Source organism: Arachis hypogaea, chromosome 14 (assembly GCF_003086295.3).
Source record: "Arachis hypogaea cultivar Tifrunner chromosome 14, arahy.Tifrunner.gnm2.J5K5, whole genome shotgun sequence".
In the NCBI taxonomy this organism is placed as follows: domain Eukaryota; kingdom Viridiplantae; phylum Streptophyta; class Magnoliopsida; order Fabales; family Fabaceae; genus Arachis; species Arachis hypogaea.
In genome coordinates this window covers 126,998,207-127,014,237 of record NC_092049.1, presented here as the reverse complement: position 1 = coordinate 127,014,237, position 16,031 = coordinate 126,998,207, and the positions used below count along the sequence as shown (strand labels likewise).

The 16,031-nt window shown below is 39.0% G+C and overlaps 1 non-coding gene across 1 annotated transcript; it reads left to right on the top strand.

The window, feature by feature from the left end:
* The first annotated feature begins 743 nt into the window (after positions 1-743).
* Positions 744-850, top strand: LOC112745509 (small nucleolar RNA R71). Its single transcript, XR_003173434.1, has one exon. It is a non-coding gene; the product is annotated as a small nucleolar RNA R71 (small nucleolar RNA).
* Positions 851-16,031: the final 15,181 nt, after the last annotated feature.

The window sequence follows — 16,031 nt, the reverse complement described above, 5'->3', positions numbered from 1 at the left end:
TGCACTCTCTCTTTGGATTCTCTTCTGTATTGCTTGGGAGAGTACTAGGAGGAGTTTCAGTGACTCTTTTACTCAGCTGGCCCACTTGTGCCTCCAAATTTCTAATGGAGGACCTTGTTTCATTCATGAAACTTAAAGTGGCCTTAGATAGATCAGAGACTATATTTGCTAAGCTATATGAATTCTGCTCAGAATTCTCTGTCTATTGCTGAGAGGATGATGGAAAAGGCTTGCTATTGCTAAACCTGTTTCTTCCACCATTATTAAAGCCTTGTTGAGGCTTTTGTTGATCCTTCCATGAGAAATTTGGATGATTTCTCCATGAGGAATTATAGGTGTTTCCATAGGATTCTCCTATGTAATTCACCTCTGCTATTGCAGGGTTCTCAGGATCATAAGCTTCTTCTTCAGAAGATGCCTCTTGAGTACTGTTGGATGCAGCTTGCAATCCATTCAGACTCTGAGAAATCATATTGACTTGCTGAGTCAATATTTTATTCTGAGCCAATATGGCATTCAGAGTATCAATTTCAAGAACTCCCTTCCTCTGAGGCGTCCCATTACTCATAGGATTCCTTTCAGAAGTGTACATGAACTGGTTATTTGCAACCATGTCAATGAGTTCCTGAGCTTTTGCAGGCGTTTTCTTTAGGTGAATGGATCCACCTGCAGAATGGTCTAATGACATCTTTGATAACTTAGACAGACCATCATAGAATATATCCAGGATGGTCCATTCTGAAAGCATGTCAGAAGGACACTTTTTGGTTAGTTGCTTATATCTCTCCCAAGCTTCATAGAGGGATTCACCATCCTTCTGTCTGAAGGTTTGAACATCCACTCTAATCTTACTAAGCTTTTGAGGAGGAAAGAACTTGGCTAAGAAAGCCGTGACCAGCTTATCCCAAGAGTTCAGGCTATCTTTAGGTTGAGAGTCCAACCATATTCTAGCTCTATCTCTTACAGCAAACGGGAAAAGCATGAGCCTGTAGACCTCGGGATCAACCCCATTGGTCTTAACAGTATCACAGATCTGCAAGAATTCAGTTAAGAACTGAAAAGGATCTTCTGATGGAAGTCCATGAAACTTGCAGTTCTGTTGCATCAGAGAAACTAATTTAGGTTTAAGCTCAAAATTGTTTGCTCCAATGGCAGGGATTGAGATGCTTCTTCCATGTAAGTTGGAATTTGGTGCAGTAAAGTCACCAAGCATCTTCCTTGCATTGTTATTATTTTTGGCCATGTCTTCTTCTTTTTCGAAATTTTCAGTCAGATTTTCTCCAGAGAGTTGTGCTTTAGCTTCCCTTAGCTTCCTCTTCAGAGTCCTTTCAGGTTCAGGATCAGCTTCAACAAGAATGTTCTTATCCTTGTTCCTGCTCATATGAAAAAGAAGAGAACACAAAAGAAAAATATGAAATCCTCTATGTCACAGTATAGAGATTCCTTATGTAAGTATAAGAAGAGAAGAATAGAGGAATGAAAAGATAAGAATCCAAACACAGAGGGGAAGAGTGGGTTCGAATTCTTAGGTGGAAGAGAAGTGTTAGTAGATGAATAAATAATTAGAAGGAGATGAGAGATGAGGGAATTCGAAAATTAAATAAATTAAAATAAAGATATTTTTGTTTTGTTTTTTTAAATTAAAATTAAAATTCGAAAATAAGAAAAGAAATAAAAGTAAAATTAAAATTTAGAATAATTAGTTAATTAAAAAGGAATTTTGAAAAAGAGGAAGGTGATTTTTGAAAATTAGAGAGAGAGAATTAGTTAGGTGGTTGGTTTTGAAAAAGATATGATTGAAACAGAAAACTTTTAAAATCAAACAAAAAGTCAAGTAGTTAATTGAAAAAGATTTGAAAATCAATTTTGAAAAGATAAGAAGTTAGAAAAAGATTTTGAAATTAAAATTGAAAAAGATATGATTGAAAGATATTTTGAAAAAGATTTGAAAAGAAAATTTAAAAAGATTTGATTTTGAAAATTAAAGTTGATTACTTGACTAACAAGAAATAAAAAGATATGATTTTAAAATTTTAAAGATTGAACCTTTCTTAATAGGCAAGTAACAACTTGAAATTTTTGAATCAAAATATTAAATGTTAGTAATAAATTCGAAAATATGAAGTAAAAATAAGAAAAAGATTTTGAAAATTAATTTTAAAAACTTTCAAAATTATGAAAGAAAAATGAAAATGATTTGATTCTTGAAAAAGATTTGAAAAAGATAGAATTTTTAAATTGAAAATTTGATTTGACTCATAAGAAACAACTAAATTTTAAAAAGTTTTGAAAAAGTCAAGTCAAAATTTCGAAAATTTATGAGAAAATAAGGAAAAGATATTTTTTTATATTTTTGGATTTTTAATGAAGAAAGAGAAAAACAATAAAAAGACTCAAAACATGAAATTTCTGAATCAAAACACATGATGTATGCAAGAACACTTTGAATGTCAAGATGAACACCAAGAACACTTTGAATATCAAGATGAACACCAAGAACTTATTTTTGAAACTTTTTAAGAAAAGATAAACATGCAAGACACCAAACTTAGAAATTTTCAAACTTTAGACACTAACAAATTGAAAATGCATATGGAAAACAAGAAAAGACACAAAACATAAAAATGCAAAGATCAAACAAAGCAATTCATCAAGAACAACTTGAAGATCATGAAGAACATATGCATGAGTTTCCGAAAAATGCACAAATTTTAAAAACATGCAATTGACACCAAACTTAAAATTTGACTCAAGACTCAAACAAGAAACATCAAATTTTTGGTTTTTTATGATTTTATTAAATTTTTTTTTTATTTTTCGAAAATTAATTTGAAAAAGAAAAACAAGGATTTCAAAATTTTTAATAGGAATTCCAGGAATCTTGCAATGTTAGGCTAAAGCTCCAGTCCAGAAATTAGACATGGCTTACTAGCCAGCCAAGCTTTCAGTGAAAGCTCCGGTCCAAAATACTAGACATGGCCAATGGCCAGCCAAGCTTTAGCAGGTACAAATCAGACATACAACAGCTAATACTTCATTCAACTTGCTTCTGTGCTGATGAGTGGAAGCCTTGGTCCAAAAGAATTAGACATGGCTTTGTAGCCAGCCAGGCTTCAACATGTTTCATGAAACTCTAGAATTTCTTCTTAAAAATTCTGAAGCCATAGAATAATTTATTTTTTTTATTTTTCACTTTTTTTTTGAAAATTTTTTCGAAAATAAAAAGAGTAAAAACAAAAACTTAGAATTAAAATAAAATTACCTAATCTGAGCAACAAGATGAACCGTCAGTTGTCCAAACTAGAACAATCCCCGGCAACGGCGCCAAAAACTTGGTGTTGTTGCCGGACCAAAAACTTGGCACTGTTGTTGCCGGAAACAAATGCGAAATTGTTGTTCGTTCCCTCCCTGGTAACGGCGCCAAAAACTTGGTGCACGAAATTGTAATCTCAATGGCGCCAACAACTTGGTACGCACAATTGTAATATCACTCTTCTTCACAACTTCGCACAACTTACCAGCAAGTGCACTGGGTCGTCCAAGTAATAAACCTTACGTGAGTAAGGGTCGATCCCACGAAGATTGTTGGCTTGAAGCAAGCTATGGTCACCTTGTAAATCTCAGTCAGGCGGATTCAAATGGTTATAGAGTTTTAATAATTAAAATATAAAATAGGATAGAGATACTTAAGTAATTCATTGATGAGAATTTCAGATAAGCGTATGGAGTTGCTTTGTTCCTTCTGAATCTCCGCTTTCCTACTGCTTTCATCCAATCCTTCATACTCCTTTCCATGGTAAGCTTTATGTAGGGCATCACCGTCGTCAATGGCTACATCCCATCCTCTCAGTGAAAATGGTCCAAATGCGCTGTCACAGCACGGCTATTCATCTGTTGGTTCTCGATCATACTGGAATAGGATTCAGTAATCCTTTTGCGTCTGTCACTACTCGGAATACCACAGACAAGGTTTAGACTTTCCGGATCTCAAGAATGGCCGCCAATAATTCTAGCCTATACCACGAAGACTCTGATCTCATGGAATGGAGGACTCGGTTGTCAGGCAAGGCAAGCATGCGTCATGAACTAGGAGGCTAAGAGATACGCACTCAAGCTATCGCAAGTAGAACGGAAGTGGTTGTCAGGCACGCGTTCATAGGTGAGAATGATGATGAGTGTCACGGATCATCACCTTCCTCAAGATGAAGAACAAGTGTATATCTTAGATAAGAAATAGGCTTGAATTGAATAGAAAAATAATAGTATTTTTGCATTAAGTCATGAGGAACAGCAGAGCTCCACACCTTAATCTATGGTGTGTAGAAACTCTACCGTTGAAAATACATAAGAACAACGTCCAGGCATGGCTGAATGGCCAGCCTCCTTAATTAGCATATGAATTCGAAAAAAAAAGGGAAAAAGACCCCCAGTACAATAGTAAAGAGTTCTATTTATGCTAAACTAGTTACTAGGGTTACAGAATTGAGTAAATGATGCAGAAAATCACTTTCGGGCCCACTTGGTGTGTGCTTGGGCTGAGCATTGAAGCTTTCACGTGCAGAGGTCTTCCTTGGAGTTGAACTTCAGTTTGTAACCTGTTTCTGGCGTTTAACTCTGCTTTGCAACCTGTTTCTGGCGTTTAACTCCAGAATAGGGCAGAGAGCTGGCGTTGAACGCCAGTTTGCATCATGTAAACGTGGGCAAAGTATGGACTATTATATATTTCTGAAAAGCCCTGGATGTCTACTTTCCAACACAATTGAGAGAGCACTATTTGGACTCTTGTAGCTCCAGAAAATCCACTTTGAGTGTAGGGAGGTCAGAATCCAACAGCATCAGCAGTCCTTTGTCAGCCTCTGAATCAGATTTTTGCTCAGGTCCCTCAATTTGAGCCAGAAATTATTTGAAATCACAGAAAAATACACAAACTCATAGTAAAGTCCAGAAATGTAATTTTTATTTAAAAACTAATAAAAATATATTAGAAACTAACTAAATCATACTAAAAACTATGTAAAAACAATGCCAAAAAGCGTATAAATTATCCGCTCATCACACCTCCACTAAAATATCGCCCGTCTCTACCCAAGATCCAGGGGTAACAATTCTATTAATAAGGATTTATCTATTAATAGAAGATTAATTTAGTAATAGTTCTTTCTATTAATACTTCTATATTAATACTTATAATATAAAAGGATTAATCATAGAAATTAGTCGTATAAATAGAATAAATAAATAGAATAGTATTGAATAGTATTTAATTTGAGAAGAGAATCTTTATAAATTGAAATGCTATATCAAACTAAAGGCTCAATATTAAATAGTAAATAAGAAAAACGGGTTAGTAATGCCTCACTTTTGGTACGATCATGATGTGCTAAAATTAGGGAGTTACATTATGGTATCAGAGCAGTTCGTTCCTGTTAGAGCCTTATGAATGCACTGACTATGCTTCACTGCATACTCTGAGTGTCTGTCACGCTTAGTGTCTTGTTCTAATAACAAGTGTTTAGATTTTGTATGCATGACGGTCTGTTGATTAACGCTGTTAGCTTACCATTGCATACCTCATGGTGTTAAGTCTGGTCAACTTAATACTAATAATTTATGTATATGGAAACATTAATAGGTTGTCATGGACGAAATAGAGTTAATAGGTAATGCAAATTACGGGGTTTGGGAATGTTAGAAGTTAAGTTTTAGGAGTTGTCTTCGTTTTGACGTATAATCCTTATTCGTGCTTGACGAACGGATTTTTGATGGTTAAGAATTTCACAAATAAATTTTCGTTGCTAGTATAGTTTCTAAACCAACAAAAAAATCCTTTCGTACAAAAATTTGGTTGTCACAAGTACAAACCCCTAATAAAACTAATAACCGAAGTATTTAAACCTCGGGTCGTCTCTCAAGGAATTGCAGGGAAGTGTTCTTGTTATTGGTTATGTAAATGTATATTGTGGGGTGGTAGCACGAATTGCGAAGCACACTTTTCACAACGCGTACCACTAACCAGCAAGTGCACTGGGTCGTCCAAGTAATACCTTACGTGAGTAAGGGTCGAATCCCACGGAGATTGTTGGTTTGAAGCAATCTATGGTTATCTTGTAAATCTTAGTCAGGAAGTCAATTATGTTTATCAGTTGAATTGCGAATAAACAATAGAGCATGGATTAAAGGTTACTTGTTATGCAGTAATGGAGAATATGTTGGAGTTTTGGAGATGCTTTGTCCTCTGAATCTCTGCTTTCCTCTGTCTTCTGATTCACGCACGCACGTCCCCCTATGGCAAGCTGTGTGTTGGTGGATCACCGTTGTCAATGGCTACCTTCCATTCTTCCAGTGAAAACTACGCTCACGCGCTCTGTCACAGCACGGCTAATCACCGGTTGGTTCTCGATCCGGTTGGAATAGGATTTACTATCCTTTTGCGTCTATCACTAACGCCCAGCCTTCAGGAGTTTAAAGCTCGTCGCAGTCATTCAATCCTTGAATCCTACTCGGAATACCACATACAAGGTTTAGACTTTCCGGATTCTCATGAATGCTGCCATCAGTTCTAGCTTATACCACGGAGATTCTGATTAAGGAATCTAAGAGATACTCATTCAATCGTATATAGAACGGAGGTGGTTGTCAGGCACGCGTTCATGGGTTGAGGAAGGTGATGAATGTCACGGATCATCACCTTCATCACAGTTAAGCGCGAATGAACATCTTAGATAGGAACAAGCGTGTTTGAATGGAAAACAGAAATACTTGCATTAATTCATTGAGACACAGCAGAGCTCCTCACCCCCAACAATGGGGTTTAGAGACTCATGCCGTCAGAGAATACAAAGTTTAGATCTGAAATGTCATGAGATACAAAATAAGTCTCTAAAAGTTGTTTAAATACTAAACTAGTAGCCTAGGGTTACAAAATATGAGTGGACTATGATGGATGATGCAGAGGTCCACTTCTGGGGCCCACTTGGTGTGCTGGGGCCCACTTGGTGTGTGCTGGGGCTGAGATTTCGTGCAGAGGCCATTTGTGGAGTTGAACGCCAGTTTTTGTGCCAGTTTGGGGCGTTCAACTCCAGTTTTTGATCCTTTTCTGGCGCTGGACGCCAGAATTGGGCAGAAGGTTGGCGTTGAACGCCAGTTTACGTCGTCAATTCTTGTGCAAAGTATAAACTATTATATATTGCTGGAAAGCCCTGGATGTCTACTTTCCAACGCAATTGGAAGCACGCCATTTCGAGTTCTGTAGCTCCAGAAAATCCACTTTTAGTGCAGGGAGGTCAGAATCCAACAACATCAGCAGTCCTTTTTCAGCTTGAATCAGATTTTTGCTCAGCTCCTTCAATTTCAGCCAGAAAAATACCTGAAATTATAGAAAAACACACAACTCATAGTAAAGTCCAGAAATATGAATTTTTCCTAAAAACTACTAGAAATAGACTAAAAACTAACTAAAACACACTCTAAACTATATGAAATTATCCCCAAAAAGCGTATAAAATATCCGCTCATCACAACACCAAACTTAAACTGTTGCTTGTCCTCAAGCAACTAGACAAATAAAATAGAAGACTAATAGGTTGAGAAGCAATAATATCTCAGAGTTTTTGATTGAAGCTCAGATTCTAATTAGATGAGCGGGACTAGTAGCTTTTTGCTTCTGAACAGTTTTGGCATCTCACTTTATCCATTGAAGCTCAGAGTGATTGGCATCTATAGGAACTTAGAATTCAGATAGTGTTATTGATTCTCTTAGTTCAGTGTGATGATTCTTGAACACAGCTTCTTTATGAGTCTTGGCCTTGGCCCTAAGCACTTTGTTTTCCAGTATTACTACCGGATACATAAATGCCACAGACACATAATTGGGTGAACCTTTTCAGATTGTGATTCAGCTTTGCTAGAGTCCCCAATTAGAGGTGTCCAGAGTTCTTAAGCACACTCTTCTTTTTGCTTTGGACCTTGACTTTAACCGCTCAGTCTCAAGTTTTCACTTGACACCTTCACGCCACAAGCACATGGTTAGGGACAGCTTGGTTTAGCCGCTTAGACCAGGATTTCAGTCCTTTAGGCCCTCCTATCCACTGATGCTCAAAGCCTTGGGATCCTTTTTAATTGCCCTTGCCTTTTGGTTTTAAGGGTTATTGGCTTTTTCTGCTTGCTTTTTTTTTTTCCTGCAAGCTTTGTTCTTTGCTGCTTTTTCTTGCTTCAAGAATCATTTTTATGATTTTTCAGATTATCAATAACATGTCTCATGTTCATCATTCTTTCAAGAGCCAACATATTTAACAGTCTTAAACAACAAATTCAAAAGACATATGCACTGTTCAAGCATTCATTCAGAAGACAGAAAGCATTGCCACCACATTTAACCAATTAGAATTTATTTTATTTAAACTCGAAATTTTATTGCTTCTTATTCAAAAGATCTACTATTTTATTCATGTTTGCTGATGATGAGAAAAATAAACTATAGCTTAATTGGAGATAAAATAAAAATAGATACTAATTACTACTATATGACGTCTAAGGTAAACTTTTTATAAGGACACTGTCACAGAGTTAAGGCAGAAATTGGAAATTAACAACCTTTATCTGGGGGTATGGGGGTTCCTCTGATCCTTGGGAGGCTTGGTATCACAGAAGATTTTTGGCGCTTCAGTTCCCTTAAGTCACGTCCCTGCTCCTCTTGTTCTTTAAGCATATGGGTTAGCATTTGACTGTGTTCCTTCTGTTGTTTTATTATTTGCTCCATAGCTTCCTGTATCTTGGTGACAGACGTCTCAAGATGTTCCCAATATTCTGCTTGAGGAATCTCTGGAAGGAATTCCTGTGCTCTTTTCTTTATAGGATCCTCCTGTGCTTGTTGTCTCTCCATTGATGCTTTGGTGATTGGCCTTTCAATTAGGATATATTCAGTTATTCCCATCTTGACTCCAGCATCCTTGCAGAGCAAAGAAATCATGCTTGGATAAGCTAACCTGGCCTCTCTTGAATTTTTGTTAGCAATCTTATAGAGCTCTGTTGAAATCAGCTGATGAACCTCCACTTCCTTTCCCATCATGATGCAATGAATCATTACTGCTCTTTTAACTGTGACTTCAGAACGGTTGCTGGTGGGCAACAGAGAACGCCCAATGAAGTCCAGCCATCCTCTGGCAACTGGTTTGAGATCCTCCCTCTTGAGTTGATTTGGGACGCCCTTTGTGTTGGTGGTCCACCTGGCTCCAGGAATACAGATGTCCTCTCCAATTTTATTCAGGCCAATGTCTGCTCTCATCATCCTCGTGTTGAAGGAGTCTGGATCATCCTTTAGCTGAGGTAGCTTTAGTATCTCTCTGATCTTGTCAGGGGTGGTATGAACAATCTTTTCCCCTGACCATGGTTCGAAATTCGTAGCAGGCTGTTCCAGATAGTCTTTGCTTGTCAGTCTGCCACATATTAGCATAGAACTCCTGGACCATGTTCCTTCCTACTTTCGTTTCAGGATTAGCTAGGACTTCCCAGTTTCTGATTCGAATTTGCTCCTGGATCTCCGGATATTCATCTTCTTTCAGATCGAATCTAACTTCCGGGATCACTGATCTCAGACCCATTACTTTAAGATAATGGTCTGAATGTTCTTTAGATAAGAACTTCCCTTGATTCCAAAGTGGTTTTGGAACGCTCTCTTTCTTGTCTCTAGGAGTGTATTGTTTCCCTTTGGGAGCCATGATCTTAGTGATTTCGGAAAAACACACCAAACTTAGAGGTTTGCTTGTCCTCAAGCAAAAGAGAAGAAAGGAGAGGGATAGAAGGAGATTGAGTAGCACTTGTTGATGAAGGAGGGGGGGGAGGCCGAACCCAATTTAAAGGGGGGGAGGGGTGGATTTTCGAAAAATTGGAGGAGATAAGATAAAAAGATTGAGTTGAAAAAGATAAGATAGAAGATATAGTTTAATTTTGAAAAGATAGGATGGTTTTTTTGAAAAAGATAATTCTGGATTTTGAAAAAGATAATATGAAAAAGATATTGAAAAAGATATGGATTAGTTGAAAAGATTTTTGAGTGAAAAAGATAGATTTTGAAAAAGATAGATTTTTCAGAAAAGATTTTGAAAAGAGTTGGATTGAATTTGGAAAAATGGATTTTTTTAAAAATTAAGGATTTTAGAAATCAGGGTTCTTGATATATTCATGTAAAAATTATGCATTGAAGCATTCAAATTTAAAATTAAATTGGAAATTCGTGTGGAATCACTGGAAATGGCTCCTCCCTGTCCTCCTGGCGTTTGAACGCCCAAACACTGCCTGTTTTGGGCGTTCAGCGCCCAAATGCTGATCTCCTGGGCGTTCAGCGCCCAGTTGCTGCCATTACTGGCGTTCAACGCCCAGTGGGTGGCCATTCCTGGTGCTGAACGCCCAAATGCTGCCATTACTGGCGTTCAGCGCCCAGTGGATGCCCATTTTGGGCGCTGAACGCCCAAAATGTCCCTTTACTGGCGTTTTCTTGCCATTGAGCTCTTTTACTCTGTTTTGTGTGCTGAGGTCTTCTGTAAATGATTATTTACCTTGTTGTCAATGAACTATATATAAAATATAAAGATAGAAATAGGGCAAAATGCTTGGAGGATTGTTGCCCCATGGCTGGGTTGCCTCCCAGCAAGCGCTTCTTTATTGTCTTTAGCTGGACCTTGCTGAGCTTTTAATCTAGCTTCAGCCTTGAGCATTCTTGCTCAGTGTTGCCTTCAAGATAATGCTTGATTCTCTGTCCATTGACAATGAACTTCTTATCAGAATCAATATCTTGAAGCTCCACATAACCATATGGTGACACACTTGTAATCACGTATGGTCCCCTCCACCGGGATTTCAGTTTCCCGGGGAATAGCCTGAGTCTAGAGTTAAACAACAGGACCTTCTGTCCTGGTTCAAAGATTCTAGATGACAGCTTTCTGTCATGCCATTTTTTTTATTTTTCTTTATAAAGCTTGGCATTTTCGAAAGCTGTGAATCTGAATTCCTCTAGCTCATTTAGCTGGAGCAATCGTTTTTCTCCTGCTAATTTGGCATCTAAGTTTAGGAATCTGGTTGCCCAATAGGCCTTATGTTCCAGTTCCACGGGCAAGTGGCATGCCTTACCATACACGAGTTGGTATGGAGAGGTCCCTATAGGGGTTTTGAATGCTGTTCTGTAAGCCCACAGAGCATCATCCAAGCTCCTTGCCCAATCCTTTCTACGGGTATTTACTGTCCGTTCCAGGATTCTCTTTAATTCTCTATTAGAGACTTCAGCTTGCCCGTTGGTTTGTGGATGATATGGAGTGGCCACTTTGTGGCGAATTCCATACCGAACCATGGCAGAGTAAAGCTGTTTATTGCAGAAGTGAGTGCCCCCATCGCTGATTAACACTCTAGGGACACCAAACCTGCTAAAGATATGTTTCTGGAGGAATTTCAGCACTGTTTTAGTATCATTGGAGGGTGTGGCGATAGCCTCAACCCATTTTGATACATAGTCAACTGCCACCAGAATATAAGTGTTTGAGTATGATGGTGGGAAAGGTCCCATGAAGTCAATTCCCCATACATCAAACAACTATATTTCCAAGATTCCTTGTTGAGGCATGGCGTAACCATGAGGCAGATTACCAGCTCTTTGGCAACTGTCACAATTACGTACAAACTCTCGGGAATCTTTATAGAGTGTGGGCCAATAGAAGCCACATTGGAGGACCTTGGTGGCTGTTCGCTCACCTCCGAAATGGCCTCCATATTGAGATCCATGGCAATGCCATAGGATTCTCTGTGCTTCCTCTCTGGGGACACACCTACGGATAATTCCGTCTGCACATCTCTTAAAGAGATAGGGCTCATCCCACAAGTAGTACTTTGCATCAGTAATTAGTTTCTTTTTTTGTATTCTATTGTACTCCTTGGGTATGAACCTTGCAGCTTTATAGTTTGCAATATCGGCAAACCATGGTGCTTCCTGAATGGCAAATAGATGCTCATCAGGGAATGTCTCAGAGATCTCAAGGAAGGGGAGGGACGTCCCTTCCACTGGCTCTATCCGGGACAGATGATCAGCCACTTGGTTCTCTGTCCATTTTCTGTCTCTTATTTCTATATCAAACTCTTGCAGAAGCAATACCCATCTGATGAGCCTGGGTTTTGAATCCTGCTTTGTGAGTAGATATTTAAGAGCAGCATGGTCAGTATACACAATCACTTTTGATCCTACTAAGTATGATCTGAACTTGTCAATGGCGTAAACCACTGCAAATAGTTCTTTTTCTGTGGTTGTGTAATTTTTCTGGGCATCATTTAGAACGCGACTGGCATAATAAATGACATGCAAAAGCTTGTCATGCCTCTGTCCCAATACTGCACCAATGGCATGATCACTGGCATCACACATTAACTCAAATGGCAATGTCCAGTCTGGTGCAGAAATGACTGGTGCTGTGACCAGCTTAACTTTCAGCGTTTCAAACGCCTGCAGGCATGCTGTGTCAAACACAAATGGCGTGTCAGCAGCTAGCAGATTGCTTAGAGGTTTTGCGATTTTTGAAAAATCCTTTATAAACCTCCTATAGAATCCTGCATGCCCCAGAAAGCTTCTGATTGCCTTAACATTGGCAGGTGGTGGTAATTTTTCAATTACCTCTATTTTTTCTTGATCCACCTCTATTCCCTTGTTTGAGATTTTATGCCCAAGAACAATTCCTTCAGTCACCATGAAGTGACACTTTTCCCAGTTTAAAACTAGGTTGGTTTCTTGGCATCTTTTCAGAACAAGTTTCAGGTGATCAAGACAGGAGCTGAATGAGTCTCCATATACTGAGAAGTCATCCATGAAGACTTCCAGAAATTTTTCCACCATATCAGAGAAAATAGAGAGCATGCATCTCTGGAAGGTTGCAGGTGCATTGCATAGCCCAAAGGGCATCCTTCTATAAGCAAACACTCCGGATGGACATGTGAATGCTGTTTTCTCTTGATCCTGGGGGTCTACTGCAATCTGGTTATAGCCTGAGTAGCCATCCAAAAAGCAGTAATAATCATGACCTGCTAGTCTCTCTAGCATCTGGTCTATGAATGGTAAAGGAAAATGATCTTTTCTGGTGGCTGTATTGAGCCTTCTGTAGTCAATACACATGCGCCACCCTGTAACTGTTCTTGTAGGAACCAGTTCATTTTTTTCATTATGAATCACTGTCATGCCTCCCTTTTTTGGGACGACTTGAACAGGGCTCACCCAGGGGCTATCAGAAATGGGATAAATAATCCCAGCCTCTAGTAATTTGGTGACCTCTTTCTGCACCACTTCCTTCATGGCTGGATTTAGCCGCCTCTGTGGTTGAACCACTGGTTTGGCATTATCCTCCAATAGGATTTTGTGCATGCATCTAGCTGGGCTTATGCCCTTAAGGTCACCTATGGACCACCCAAGAGATGTTTTGTGTGTCCTTAGCACTTGAATAAGTGCTTCCTCTTCCTGTGAATTTAAAGCAGAGCTTATGATCACTGGAAAAGTGTCACCTTCTCCTAGAAATGCATATTTCAAGGATGGTGGCAGTGGCTTGAGCTCTGGTTTAGGAGGTTTTTCCTCTTTCAGAAGAAAGTTCAGAGGCTCTTTCATGTCCTCTGAATCCTCCAAATCAGGCTGAACATCTTTAAAGATGTTTTCCAACTCTGATTCGAGACTCTCAGCCATGTTGATCTCTTCTACCAAAGAGTCAATAAGGTCAACTTTCATGCAGTCTGTTGATGTGTCTGGATGCTACATGGCTTTGACAGCGTTCAACTTGAACTCGTCATCGTTGACTCTCAGGGTTATTTCCCCCTGCTGGACGTCAATGAGGGATCGTCCAGTTGCTAGGAAAGGTCTTCCTAGAATGAGAGTAGCACTCTTGTGCTCCTCCATTTCCAGCACAACAAAGTCAGTGGGAAAGGCGAATGGCCCAACTCTGACAATCATGTCCTCAATCACGCCTGATGGGTATTTAGTGGAACCATCAGCAAGTTGGAGACATATCCGGGTTGGTTTAACTTCTTCAGTTAAGCCAAGCTTCCTGATAGTGGATGCAGGTATCAGGTTGATGCTTGCCCCAAGATCGCATAAAGCTGTCTTGGTGCAATCACCTTCTAATATGCATGGTATCAGAAAGCTCCCAGGGTCTTTAAGCTTTTCAGGAAAGCTTTTCAGAATGACTGCACTGCATTCTTCAGTGAGGAGAACTCTTTCTGTTTCTCTCCACTCCTTTTTATGACTCAAGATCTCTTTCATGAACTTGGCATAAGAAGGTATTTGCTCAAGTGCCTCTGCAAATAGAATCTTTATTTCAAGAGTCCTCAGATAATCTGTAAAGCGAGCAAATTGCTTATCCTGCTCCTCTTTCCGGAGTTTTTGAGGATAAGGTATCTTGGCTTTATATTCCTCAACCTTAGTGGTTAAAGAAGCCTTTTTAGAGGGGTTGTTATCAGCACTTATGTGTGTCTGATCCATCACTGGCAATTGCGTACCAGAGTTAGAAGTTGGAGTGACGTTAGACGCCAACTCACTGTCTGTTCCTGGCGCCTGAACGCCAGAAATGTGCCCCTGTTGGGCGTTCAGCGCTGGATTCTGCCCCATTTGGGCGTTCAACGCCAGATTCTTGCCCATTTCTGGCGTTGAACGCCAATTCTGCCTTGTTTCTGGCGCTGAACGCCAGTTTTGGGCATGGTCTGGGCGTTCAGCGCCAGCCTTCCACCTATTTTCTGGCGTTTTAGTGCCAGAATTATTTTTCCCTGGGCTCTTACTGTCCTCAGGGGAATCTTTGGTGGGTTGCTCATTTCTTGAATTTTTGATGCCTTGAGGTGGGGTATTTAATGTTTTCCCACTTCTTAATTGAACTGCTTGGCATTCTTCTGCTATTTGCTTTGATAGCTGCGGCTTTGTTTGCTTAAACTGTTCTTCCATATGCATATTAGCTATCCTTGTCTCCTGTAACCTGTCTTTGAATTCAGCTAGCTGCTTTGTTAGAAAATCTAATTGCTGATTGAATTCAGCAGCTTGTTTTACAGTACTGAATTCAGCAGTTACTGTTTTAACCTCTTCATTCATGGAAGGGTTGCTGCTTAGATACATATGCTGATTCCTGGCAACTGTATCAATGAGCTCTTGAGCTTCTTCAATTGTCTTTCTCATATGGATAGATCCACCAGCTGAGTAATCTAAAGACATCTGAGTTCCTTCTGCAAGCCCATAGTAGAAGATGTCTAACTGAACCCACTCTGAAAACATTTCAGAGGGGCATTTTCGGTAGCATCTCTCTGTATCTCTCCCAGGCATCATAAAGAGATTCATTATCTCCTTGTTTAAAGCCTTGGATGTCCAGCCTTAGCTGTGTCATCCTTTTTGGAGGGAAATATTGATTCAGGAATTTTTCTGTCAGCTGTTTCCATGTTCTTATGATGGCCTTAGGTTGGTTATTTAACCACCTCTTAGCTTGATCTTTTACAGCAAATGGAAACAGTAATAGTCTGTAGACATCCTGATCTATTTCCTTATCATGTACTGTGTCAGCAATTTGTAAAAATTGTGCCAGAAACTCTGTAGGTTCTTCCTGTGGAAGACCGGAATACTGGCAACTTTGCTGCACCATGATAATGAGCCGAGGATTCAACTCAAAGCTACTAACTCCAATGGAGGGTATGCAGATGCTACTCCCATATGAAGCAGTAGAGGGGTTAGAATATGACCCCAAAGTCCTCCTGGACTGTCCATCTCCACTTATGTCCATGATGGATCTCTATGGATATAACTTGGACCGATTTATCTTTTTATTTATTTTATTTTATAAGAAGTAAATACTTAAATAAAATAAAATAACTAAAAAGAATTTGAATTTTGAAATAATAAAATTTTTTTTTTTTTGTAAAAAAGATTTAAGAATAATTAGTTAAAAAAAAAACAGAAATTTTTGAAAAAGAGGGGAGATATTTTCGAAAATTTGAGAGAGAGTTAGTTAGGTAGTTTTGAAAAAGTTAAGAAACAAACAAAA